The sequence below is a fragment of the Eptesicus fuscus genome, chromosome 3 (assembly GCF_027574615.1).
Source record: "Eptesicus fuscus isolate TK198812 chromosome 3, DD_ASM_mEF_20220401, whole genome shotgun sequence".
Lineage (NCBI taxonomy): Eukaryota > Metazoa > Chordata > Mammalia > Chiroptera > Vespertilionidae > Eptesicus > Eptesicus fuscus.
In genome coordinates this window covers 57,379,032-57,389,634 of record NC_072475.1, presented here as the reverse complement: position 1 = coordinate 57,389,634, position 10,603 = coordinate 57,379,032, and positions in this window count along the sequence as shown.

Genomic DNA, 10,603 nt, shown 5'->3' with positions numbered 1-10,603 from the left:
AAACTCAGCCTGCATCAGCCACCCCAGACCTTGAGTCAAATAACAGTCATTCTTTGATTACACATTGGATTGCACTGCCTGTGCTATGGTTTGACTTTATTCAGCTCTTTGTTTAACCCAGTAGCTCCAGTTGATCCCACTGATGCTCTTGAGCAAACAGGCCAGCTCTGGGAGAGAGGCCCCGTGAGTTGGTGAGAGTGGCGAGAATGCGGGGCTGGGAGCCGTTGAAATGACTCAGCAGAAAGGTTCGTGTCAGGGATGAGACATAGCCCCTTCTCTTTGCTGGCTCCATTGCTCTTCACAACCAGGACCTAGTCAGATCCCTGTGGGTCTGCAGGCTAGTTGCCATTCCTTCCACTTCACGGAGGAGACGTCAGAGGCCCTGAGAGCAGCCCAGAAAGGTCAGTTAACCCGAGCCACCCTCTCCCACTGCGGCTCCTGGAGGGTCCCTTTCTCCCCAGGCAAGTATGGATGGCTCACCCTGGATATGGCTCTCAATGACTTGGGGCTGGGAGCCAGAAACTGAGAGAGCCCCCAGTGATGGGTGGCAGGTCATTCAGAGAATCTACATGCCTTGTTTGGGGACCTGAGAGCTCAAAATGACTGAATCCCCAGGTCCCCAGAAGAGTCACTCTTAATACCTTCTGGAAAGTGAGACTGTGGCGGGCAAGAACAAACGATCGCTATTCCTGCCAGTCTGGGTCTCTGGCCCCTGACTCCAGCCTATGTCCAGGTTATGTTTCTGTCCTTCTTTCCCTTCCCACCCCCAGCTTCCCAACCAGGGGTGCCAGGCAGGCCTGCATCCCCAGAGCCCTGAGGGGACCCAGCCCATGAGCTCTCAAACCCAGGGAGAGGCAGCCAGCAGAGGACACCTTTCCAAACCCGAGGGCTGCAGGTGAGTCTCCTGCCAAGGTGAGAGGGGCAGAGCCTGGCCTGCCGTGGAAGGTGCTGGAGCCCGGCCGCTTTCCTCCTGTAGAGAGGAAGGTACTGAAAGGCGTGGGAGAGATGGAGGAGGGAGGAGGAAGGATACATTATGGACCCGGACTGGAAGGGGACAAAGGAAAGAGAAGTTCATCGCCAGGGCCATGAAATAAAGGGAGGTTTTCCTCTGGTTCATGTTATTGCTGTTATGATGGTGTTTGTGCACTAAACAAAACAGCGAAGGGATGGGAGGCTGGGGTTGTGTGATGCTGCAGATTCCCGGGGAGGGCAGACAGTGTAGAGCCCGGGGAGGGGGAGAGGGAGGTGGGGAGAAGTCCTGGGGTTCCTCAAATCCTTCAGGGTCTCCTCCTGGAGGGCTCAAAGTTTTCTACAAAAGGCTCAAATCCTGTTGATCTGGGCCCTGCCAGTGCAGATTCCTGAACTTCCAAAATATAACTGTGTCCCAACTCATCAGGGCAAGGCCATGGATCGGCTGGGAGCCGGCTGCCATTCCCCAAGCACACCGGTCAGCACTCAGACCCATCTGGCAGCAAAGGGTTGGCTGAGGGAAGCTGGGAGGAGCCCAGGCTCCCCACCCCCATCTGCTCCCCGCACATCCACTTGCTGCAGTCCAGGGAGGGAGGAGGCCCACAGGTGGTTTGCTGATGGAGAGGGGAGGCTGGGACAGATTGCAGGACACACACAGCTAGACTGGCCTCTTCAGGACAGCATCACCACCACTGCCCCCAACACACCCCTGCAACATGCAAATGTGCACCTGGGTGCACTCACCTGTGCGCGCGCGCACACACACACACACACACACACACACACACACACGCTAAGATGCCCACGATCCAGACTCCTTCTTACAAGGCTTCTCCTGCAGGTGCAATATGGCAGCCGCACTGCTGCCCCAGCTGTAGGCAGCTGCAAGGCAGGTGACTGGCCCTTTTGTTTGGGGGAGGGGGGACAGGGCAGGGCACGTGCCAGAGAACCTCTCAAGGGGGTAGTGTCTAGGAGGTGAGTAGGCCTTGGGGCTTGGTGGGGGGCAGAACAGAGAGCTTCAGCCCTGGGCCAGGGGATGGGAGGCGAGAAGGGGGTCTTCAGAGAAGCACAGCGAGCTCTTTCTGACCCGTATAAAGGCAGCCTTCTCAGAGACAGAAAGATGGTCAAGCTCTGACAAAGCCCTCCCAGTGCTCTATGAATGTCTCTGTTTAAACCTGGTCATTGGTGCCAAAACCCCTTCAGCTCCGCATTCATAGAGCCCAGTTATAAGAAGAATAACTAACAGGCTTACTATTTGCAGGCATTTTTCTATAAGGACTTTATCTGTTAACTCACCACGCAGGTCCTGTGCTCCCCTCCTCTCCCCTGCCACCCCCGTCTCCTTTTCCACAATGGAACTGCCTGGGTAGAGAGTGGCCATGGTAGGGTCTGTTGGAGGAGCATCTGAAGTGCAAAAATTCTGGGGAGATGCCTGCAAGTGTCTTCTGCTCAGGCCCCAGCAGGGATGTGGAAGGGGCTGGGACGCTGTGTCATTTTTCTCCTAGAAGCTTTAGTCAAGTGGCTGCTGGTGTGGTCTGCAGGCTGCGGTGGGTGGCACTGGCGGAGGAGGGGCAGGGAGTGGGGTGGAGGGAGGCACAGCTGGTGGGGAAGGGAAGTGATGGATGCTCCCCTGTCCAGCTGTGCCTCTCCTGGCTCAGGCCTGAGCCTGGGCAGGGGAAGGGCAATGAGACCCTAAGCCGGGAAACACTGATGACTGCCTGCAGAAGTGACCACGGCAGCGGCCTGTCCGCCACCTCTTCCTCCCCACCCCTCCCTGTCTGTGCAAACACACACACACACACACACACACACACACACACACACGCATGCGCGCACGGCCCTCGGTTCAAATCCCAGCCTCCGCATCCCTTACCCTCTCTGAGTTGCTTTCCTCATCTGTAAGACCACGCAGGTCCGTGTGAAGATTAAAAAGATAATGTTTGCAATCGCACTGGCTGGCACCTAGAAAGCGCTGGATAAATGTCAGCCATTGTTTTATGGTCGTTGTTAGTGTTGTGACTGTGCGGGCCCATCACATCACTCACTCCCCATAGGCCCCTAAGTGCGCTTCCTATCTGTCATCTCTGCTCCCATCCGTCCTCAGTGAGCAGCCAGGACGACAGTCCACAGCAGCAGCGATGATTTGGTCACATTTCTCTGCTGCTGATAAACATTCACCGGCTCCCCGATGCCTACATGATCAAATCTAAACGCTCTTTGCATCTGGCACGAACGACCCTCCTGCCTCCTCTCTGGCCGTCCCCTCTGCATCCCCCCCTCCTCAGCTCATCCCGAATGGAGTCGTGCAGCTGCCAGCTCTGTGCCTTTGCAGCTCCTCCCCCCCCCACGCAGAATGCCCTCTCCTCAGAGAAACCTTCCCATCCTTCCCGCTCACACACATGCCCTCTCTCCTGTGAAGCCCATTCGGACCCTCACTCAGCTCCTGGCTTCCTCTGCTGACAGAGGCAGTGGGTGGCTTATCCTGCTCCTGGCACCAGTCCGCCCTGTGCCTGGCTGTGAAGGTGAGGGCAGTGCTTCTCAAAGTGTGATCCCTGGACCAACAGCGTCTACATCCCCTGGAAACTTGTCAGAAATGCAAATTCCCAGGCCCTGTCCTTGACTCACTGGGTGAGAAAGACTGGGCACAGGGCACAGTAACCTGTTTTAACACGCCCTCTAGGCTCTGACACACCCCGGGTAGGGAACCACTGATGTCGGATATCCTCACCCTAAAAGGATGCTGAAAGGTACTGCTGCCTGGCCCTCACCTGCAGAGATGTCACTGGTCTGAGGGGTGGGACCTATGCATCTACCTTTTTTCCTCCCAACCTTCTATGAACATTTTCAAACATTCAAAGCTTTTAAAAGATTGTACAGTGAACACCTATATACCCACCACCTAGATACTATCATCAACATTGTGCTATGTTTGCTTTAACACATATCTATCATCCTTCTACCCATGCATTCATCCATTTTGTTTTTTGATGCATTTCAAAGTAAGTTGCAGACATCATACACATCACCCAAACACGTGTGAGCGATTTAAAAACCCTCCAGGTGGCTCCGCTGTGCAGCCAGGTCTGCTCTGAACTCAGCTGGGGTTCTGACAGCCTCCTAGCCCCAGTTCCCACTGTGAAATCCGGAGGAGGAGGAGGAGGCCTGCTCTGCCTTCCACCATCGCAAGGCTGGAATGAAATCACGGCTGAGGAAGCGCTATGTAAAGGGCTTTGTGGTTAATAGGAAACAATCAATGACTGGAGGCTGGCAAGAAGTGTCCAGAGCTGTCATGCAGCTGCCAGATAAAATGCCGATGCTCAGCACAATTTGAATTTCAGATAAACAGCAAATAATTTTTTAGTACAAGTATGTCCAAAATATCGCATGAGGCATACTTATACTGCAATATGTTTCATTGCTTATCTGAAATTCCAATTTCAAATTTCACTGGGCAGGAGAAACCAAGATGGCAGCATAGGTAAACACCTGAACTTGCCACCTCGCACAACAACTTCAAAACTACAACTAAAAGACAAAACGGACATCATCCAGAACCACAGGAAGGCTGGCTGAGTGGAAATTCTATAACTAGAAGGAAAGAGAAAAGCACACTGAAACTCAGAGGAGCTGCGGAAGGCAGAGGTATGGATGCGCGCACACGGAAAGGACTGGCAACCGAATACGTGGCTGACTTTTTCAATCCGCAGGGAGACACAAGCTCCCGACTGCTCTGAACTCCAGTTCCAGGTGAGACTCTGGGGACCCAGACTCATACGGGGAAACTGGACTGTCTGGCAGTGGGCGGAACTCGAGGGCAGCTTTCTCTCAGAGGTGCTTGCAGCGATTACCAAGGGACACTGAGACCCAGGGGCCTCTTAGGGCAGGGCTGACGGGAAGCCATTGCTGTTTGCTCCGCCCTGAGACTCTGCCCCATCCAAGCTGTGCGCAGAGGCTTTTGCATATGAATGGCCTGGTCCCTTGAAATCTAAACTTACCTATCAAACTGCAGCTGAGTCAGAGAGACCCAGAACATCCAAAAGAAGGCCAAAGGCCCCACAGCAGCTTGCATTGCTTCACAGCTGGGCCTCATTTGGGCACCTCCAAAACCCAAACAAAGAAGAGGATTCTGTAGATCTCTCCGTAGCTCCTGCTGGGTGGCCTCAGGCAGAGGCTAAATTAGCACCTCCTTGGAGATCCAAGAGCCAGTGTACCCAGGGGTCAGAGTAGGACCATCCAGATTACAACTCCTCAGATCCATAAGGGACACACTCAGGGGGCAGACTCAGTGAGCACCAAAGCCCCACTGAAGCAAGTCTTGCCACATTGTGTCTCCAACACAGAAGTTCTCCCATCGTAGACACAGCTGATTCTCACAGCCAATTGGCCTGGAGGTTAATTCCTCCCAGTGATACCAACAACAATCAAGGCTTAACTACAACAAGACTGTGCACACAGCCCACAAAGGGGTGCACCAAGAGTGTCCACCCCAGGTAACTGGGGAGGCTGAGCCACTGGGCCCTATAGAAAACCTAGCACACAAAGCCACTCTATCAACTCAGGGAAGCAGCCAAAATGCGGAGACAAAGAAAGAGGTCACAAATGAAAGAAATGGAGGAAAGCAAACTATTGGATATAGACTTCAAAACCACAGTTATAAGGTTTTTCAAGAATTTTCTAGAAAAGGCTGATAAATTTAGCAAGACCCTCGAGGATATGAAAAAGGACCAACTAGAAATTAAGCATACACTGACTGAAATAAAAAATAATATCCAGATATCCAACAGCAGACTACAGGATCACAAGAATCAAGTCAAAGATTTGAAATACAAAGAAGCAAAAAACACCCAACCGGAAAAGAAAAAAGAATCCAAAAATATGAAGATAGTGTAAGGAGCCTCTGGGACAACTTCAAGCGTACCAACATCAGAATTATGCCAGAAGAAGAGAGAGAGCAAGATACTGAAAACCTATTTGAAGAAATAATGACAGAAAACTTCCCCCACCTGGTGAAAGAAATAGACTTACAAGTCCAGGAAGCGCACAGAACCCCAAACAAAAGGAATCCAAAGAGGACCACACCAGGACACATCATAATTAAAATGCCAAGAGCAAAAGACAAAGAGAGAATATTAAAAGCAGCAAGAGAAAAACAGTTAGTTACCTACAAGGGAGCACCCATACGACTGTCAGCTGATTTCTCAACAGAAACTATGCAAGCCAGACGGAAGTGGCAAGAAATATTCAAAGTGATGAATAGCAAGAACCTACAACCAAGATTACTCTACCCAGCAAAGCTATCATTCAGAATTGAAGGTCAGATAAAGAGCTTCATAGATAAGAAAAAGCTAAAGGAGTTAATCACCACCAAACCAGTATTATATGAAATGCTGAAAGGTATTCTGTAAGAGGATGAAGAAGAAAAAGGTAAAGATAAAAATTATGAACAACAAATACATATCTATCAACAAGTGAATCTAAAAATCAAGTGAATAAAAAATCTGATGAACAGAATAATCTGGTGAATATAATAGAATCAAGGGCATAGAAAGGGAGTGGACTGACAATTCTCGGGGGGAAAGGGGTGTGGGGGGTGCGGGAAGAGACTGGACAAAAATCATACACCTATAAATGAGGACAGTGGGGGGGTAAGGGCATGGGGTGGGGTGGGGTGGGAACTGGGTGGAGGGGAGCTATGGTGGGAAAAAAAGAGGAACAATTGTAATAATCTGAACAATAAAGATTAAAAAAAAAACTTTCACTGGGCATCCCGTGTTTTTCTTTGCTAAGTTTGGCCATAGGCACTAAGCCCTGTTCTGGGGGGTGGGGGGTCTCAGGTTGGGACCCTCTACCCAGGGAAGAACCAGAGCAACAACTGCTCTGCCCCTGTGGTGTCTTGGAGCATGCTCCTGCAGGGCCTGGCTGGCAGACAGGGTCAGCCAGGGGTCTCCTCTAAGCTGACATCTGCCTAGGTGTGATTGTGATGGCCAGGGCCTTGCACACAGCGTGCCAATGTATTAATCAGCGTTCCCTAAACAAACAGAATCAATAGGATATGTGTGTGTGTGCATATGTAGATAGGTAGATCGATGGATATTTATTTTAAGGAACTGGCTTATGTGATTATAGAGACTTGGAAGTCCACAATCTGGAGGGTGGGCTGGAGGGCTAAAGACCAGGGGAGAGCAGATACTGCAGATCAAGTCTGAAGGCTATCAGCTGGCAGGATTCCCTGTTGCTCAAAGGGAGGTCAGTCTTTGTTCTGTTAAGACCTTCAACTGATCAGATGAGGCCCGCCCACATTATACAGTGCAATCAGCATCATTCAAAGTCCATCGATTTAAATGTTAATCTCCTCCAGAAAGATCCTCAAAGAAACATCCAGAATGACATCTGACCAAACACCTGGGCTCTGTGGCTCAGCGAAGTTGACACAAAACTAACCATCACAGCCAGCAGGTCGCAACCAGAAGGACACAAACGTATCACTCAGGGGAACAATTTAAAGGAGATTCTCCAGGCTCCACCTAGAAATTCTGATGCATAGGTCTGGCAGTGCCCAGGAGCCAGCCTTTAACCATCATTCCAGACGGTTCCAATCCTCAAGCTCCATGGGCCACTTTGGGAAGCCCTGCAGTTGGAGCTCAGTAAATATTTGCCTAGTCAAGGGGCGCTGAAGGCGACAGTGTGGGCACAAAGGCACCCAAGCCAGGGCCATGCCACCCTCCCAAGACTATGTCCTGGGGGCTCTGGTGCGGCTGCAGCAATGGCAGGTGGGAGTCTGCTGGCTACTCCCACCTGACACTAACCCAAAGGGCCAACTCCTGACCCCATTTGAACCCTAGGGCGCCCCTCTAGCTTCCGTGTGAGTCGGTGGACGTGCTCGGGCTCACGGGAGTCCGATGAGATCATGGCTCAGGAATCTGTGTGCAGTCGGTTGCCCCTGAAAAGAACCGCTCACTCAGCTGGGGAAGCGCGCAGAGCAGCTGAATGTTCACAGGCCAGCGGGAAGGCGGGGCCAGGGCTGCGGGGGACCTGCAGCATCCCAACCACCAGCCGGCATTCTTCCTTTCCTGCAGAAAGGAGGAAAATCGACCCCCGACAGTAGAAGCCCATTATGCCACAGCTTGTTTTTAATGCGCTCCCACAGACCGTGGGTCAAAGTTAGGTCCTAGAAAAACTAACAGTGAAATAGGTGACAGCCTGGGAGTGGTTGGTTAGGCCTGAATCCAGTACCAGCATCGCAGGCCAGGTGGCCCGGAGTGAAGCTCCGAGGAGTAGAGAGCGAGGAGAGAGTCTTCCTGCTGGAAGGCTCCTTTGTCCTCAGCATCCTGCCCTGCCTGCTGCAGAGGGCCTAGGGCAGTGGTCGGCAAACTCATTAGTTACCAGAGCCAAATATCAACAGTACAATGATTGAAATTTCTTTTGAGAGCCAAATTTTTTAAACTTCAACTTCTTCTAACGCCACTTCTTCAAAATAGACTCGCCCAGGCCGAAAACCGACTTCTGCGCATGGGCCACGAAGTTTCAATCGCACTGTGCGTGCGCGCCCGCACGTGGTATTTTGTGGAAGAGCCACACTCAAGGGGCCAAAGAGCCACATGTGGCTCTCGAGCCGCCGTTTGCCGACCACTGGCCTAGGGGCTCCATGAACACATGCTCAGCTCCGCTGGATAAGGGGGAGGTGAAGCCCAGGGCAAGATAGGACGTGGATATGGCTGTCCTGTGCTCCCTGGCACCTGTGATGGTCCTGCAGCTCTGGGTGCTCTGTTCCAGGCCCTTGTGTGATCTCAACCCCTAGTCATCCCGCCCAGGTCCTGGCACCTTCTTTAACCAGCCCTCTGACTGCATGGTCGCTGGAAAAGGGGTACAGAGAGGGAGATGTGGGGTGCAAAGAACACCTTGCAAGGATACAGGATGGGGATGCTACAGCTGGGAAAGGAACACAAATATCAACAGATGAGAGGTAGGGGGGAAACAAAATCACCCAGCCTCTGCAGGGCTGCTGCCTGGGGGTGGGGGGGCGGGGGATGCCCGGGGGGTACCCATTGCTGTGAGGACAAAGCAAGGCAGAGAGAACATCAGAAGCGAAGCCATGGGGCAGAGCTGGCCCCTTCCCAGGAGGAAACGCAACTCTGTCTGACAACACGGATGGCAGCAGCCAGCCCGGCACCCCCTGCCCGCCCACGATGGCTGTCACCCACAAACATTGCCACACGCCCCTGAGCCTGCTCCTATATTTAGCTTATGCCACCGCTGGGGTTACAAGTCCCATATAAGTTTACTACCTGCTGCGTAAATAGCACTTACTTTCATTTGTGCTAAGGCTGCCTTTTACCAGCTTCAAAGGCCACCCCCCCACCCCCCCTCCCCCGCAACCAGTCCTGATTTCAGGGACTTACTTGGAGACCCAGTCCCTGTCTCCTCCACCACAGCCTTCGTATGGAGAGGCGATCACACTTAGGATGGCCCACCTCACTCACTTCTCCCGGCCTGCACGGGAGTCCGCATAGATTTTCAGTCTCACATCAGAAAGACACCCCTTAACTCAGGAAAACAGGCCACACATTCGGTTTTGCTGAGGTCAGAACCTTCTGCCACGTTGTTCCCAACCCCCTCACTATAATGTCTGCTCTTCCTGGCAGAACCGGCACTTCAGGCCAAAGCCTTTAGGGGGACATTTCCAGCAGCTGGACTGTGTCAGACCACCGGCAACTCCCAATTCATTTTTCCCCAAATGCATGGCAATGGGCTGACGTGAGGCTGAGCTGTTTGGGGCGGCCGTACCTCCAGCTGACCCAATATCCCATCCCTTGGGAGCTTTGATGTCGTCACATTTTCGTTTGGACTCTGCTCTTGGCTTCCCCCCGCGCCAAACATGCTCACTTCATCTCTGACTCACGACACAAAACCCCTCCGTCCCAGGATGGCTTACGGTGGCGTGGCTCTAAGGGACCCAGGAAGGTCCCTCTGGGGTTAGGGGGGTGGAGGGGGCGGAGGGGGCGGCTGTGAGTGTGTGAGTGTGTGTGTGTATGTGTGTGTGTGTGTGTGTATGACATGCTGGGCAGGGCAGGGATGAATGCAAGCCTACCTTCCCTAGAAAGCTTCAAGGCCAAAAGGGAAGGGCAAACCAATCATTCTGGCTGGCAGGGCGCCTCCTGGAGATGGGCAATGGCCTAAATTATTATGATTTTTATGGTGTTGAAATACACACAACATAAATTTACCATTCTAACTATTCTTAAGCATCCAGTGGCATTAAGTACATTCACATTGCTACCATCACCACCATCATCTCCAGAGCTTTTTTCCTCTTCCCCAATGGAAACTCTCTGCCTGTTAACACTAACTCCGCCTTCCCCACACCCTCCACCCCTGGTAAACACCATCCCACTTGCTGTCTCTATGAATTTCACTATTCATAGAAGTGGAATTCGTCCTCTCGTCACTGGCTTATTTCACTCAGTATGATGTCCTCGGGGTTCATCCATGCCGTAGCATGCGTCACCAAATTATTTTTAAGGCGCCGGGTGGCACTTTGGGAGTGTGGTGAAGAATAGGTGCAGTTACTGGAGTGGCACCCATAAATGGGGACGTGTGCACACACTTGCTCCACGTGTGTAAATGCGCCTGTGCT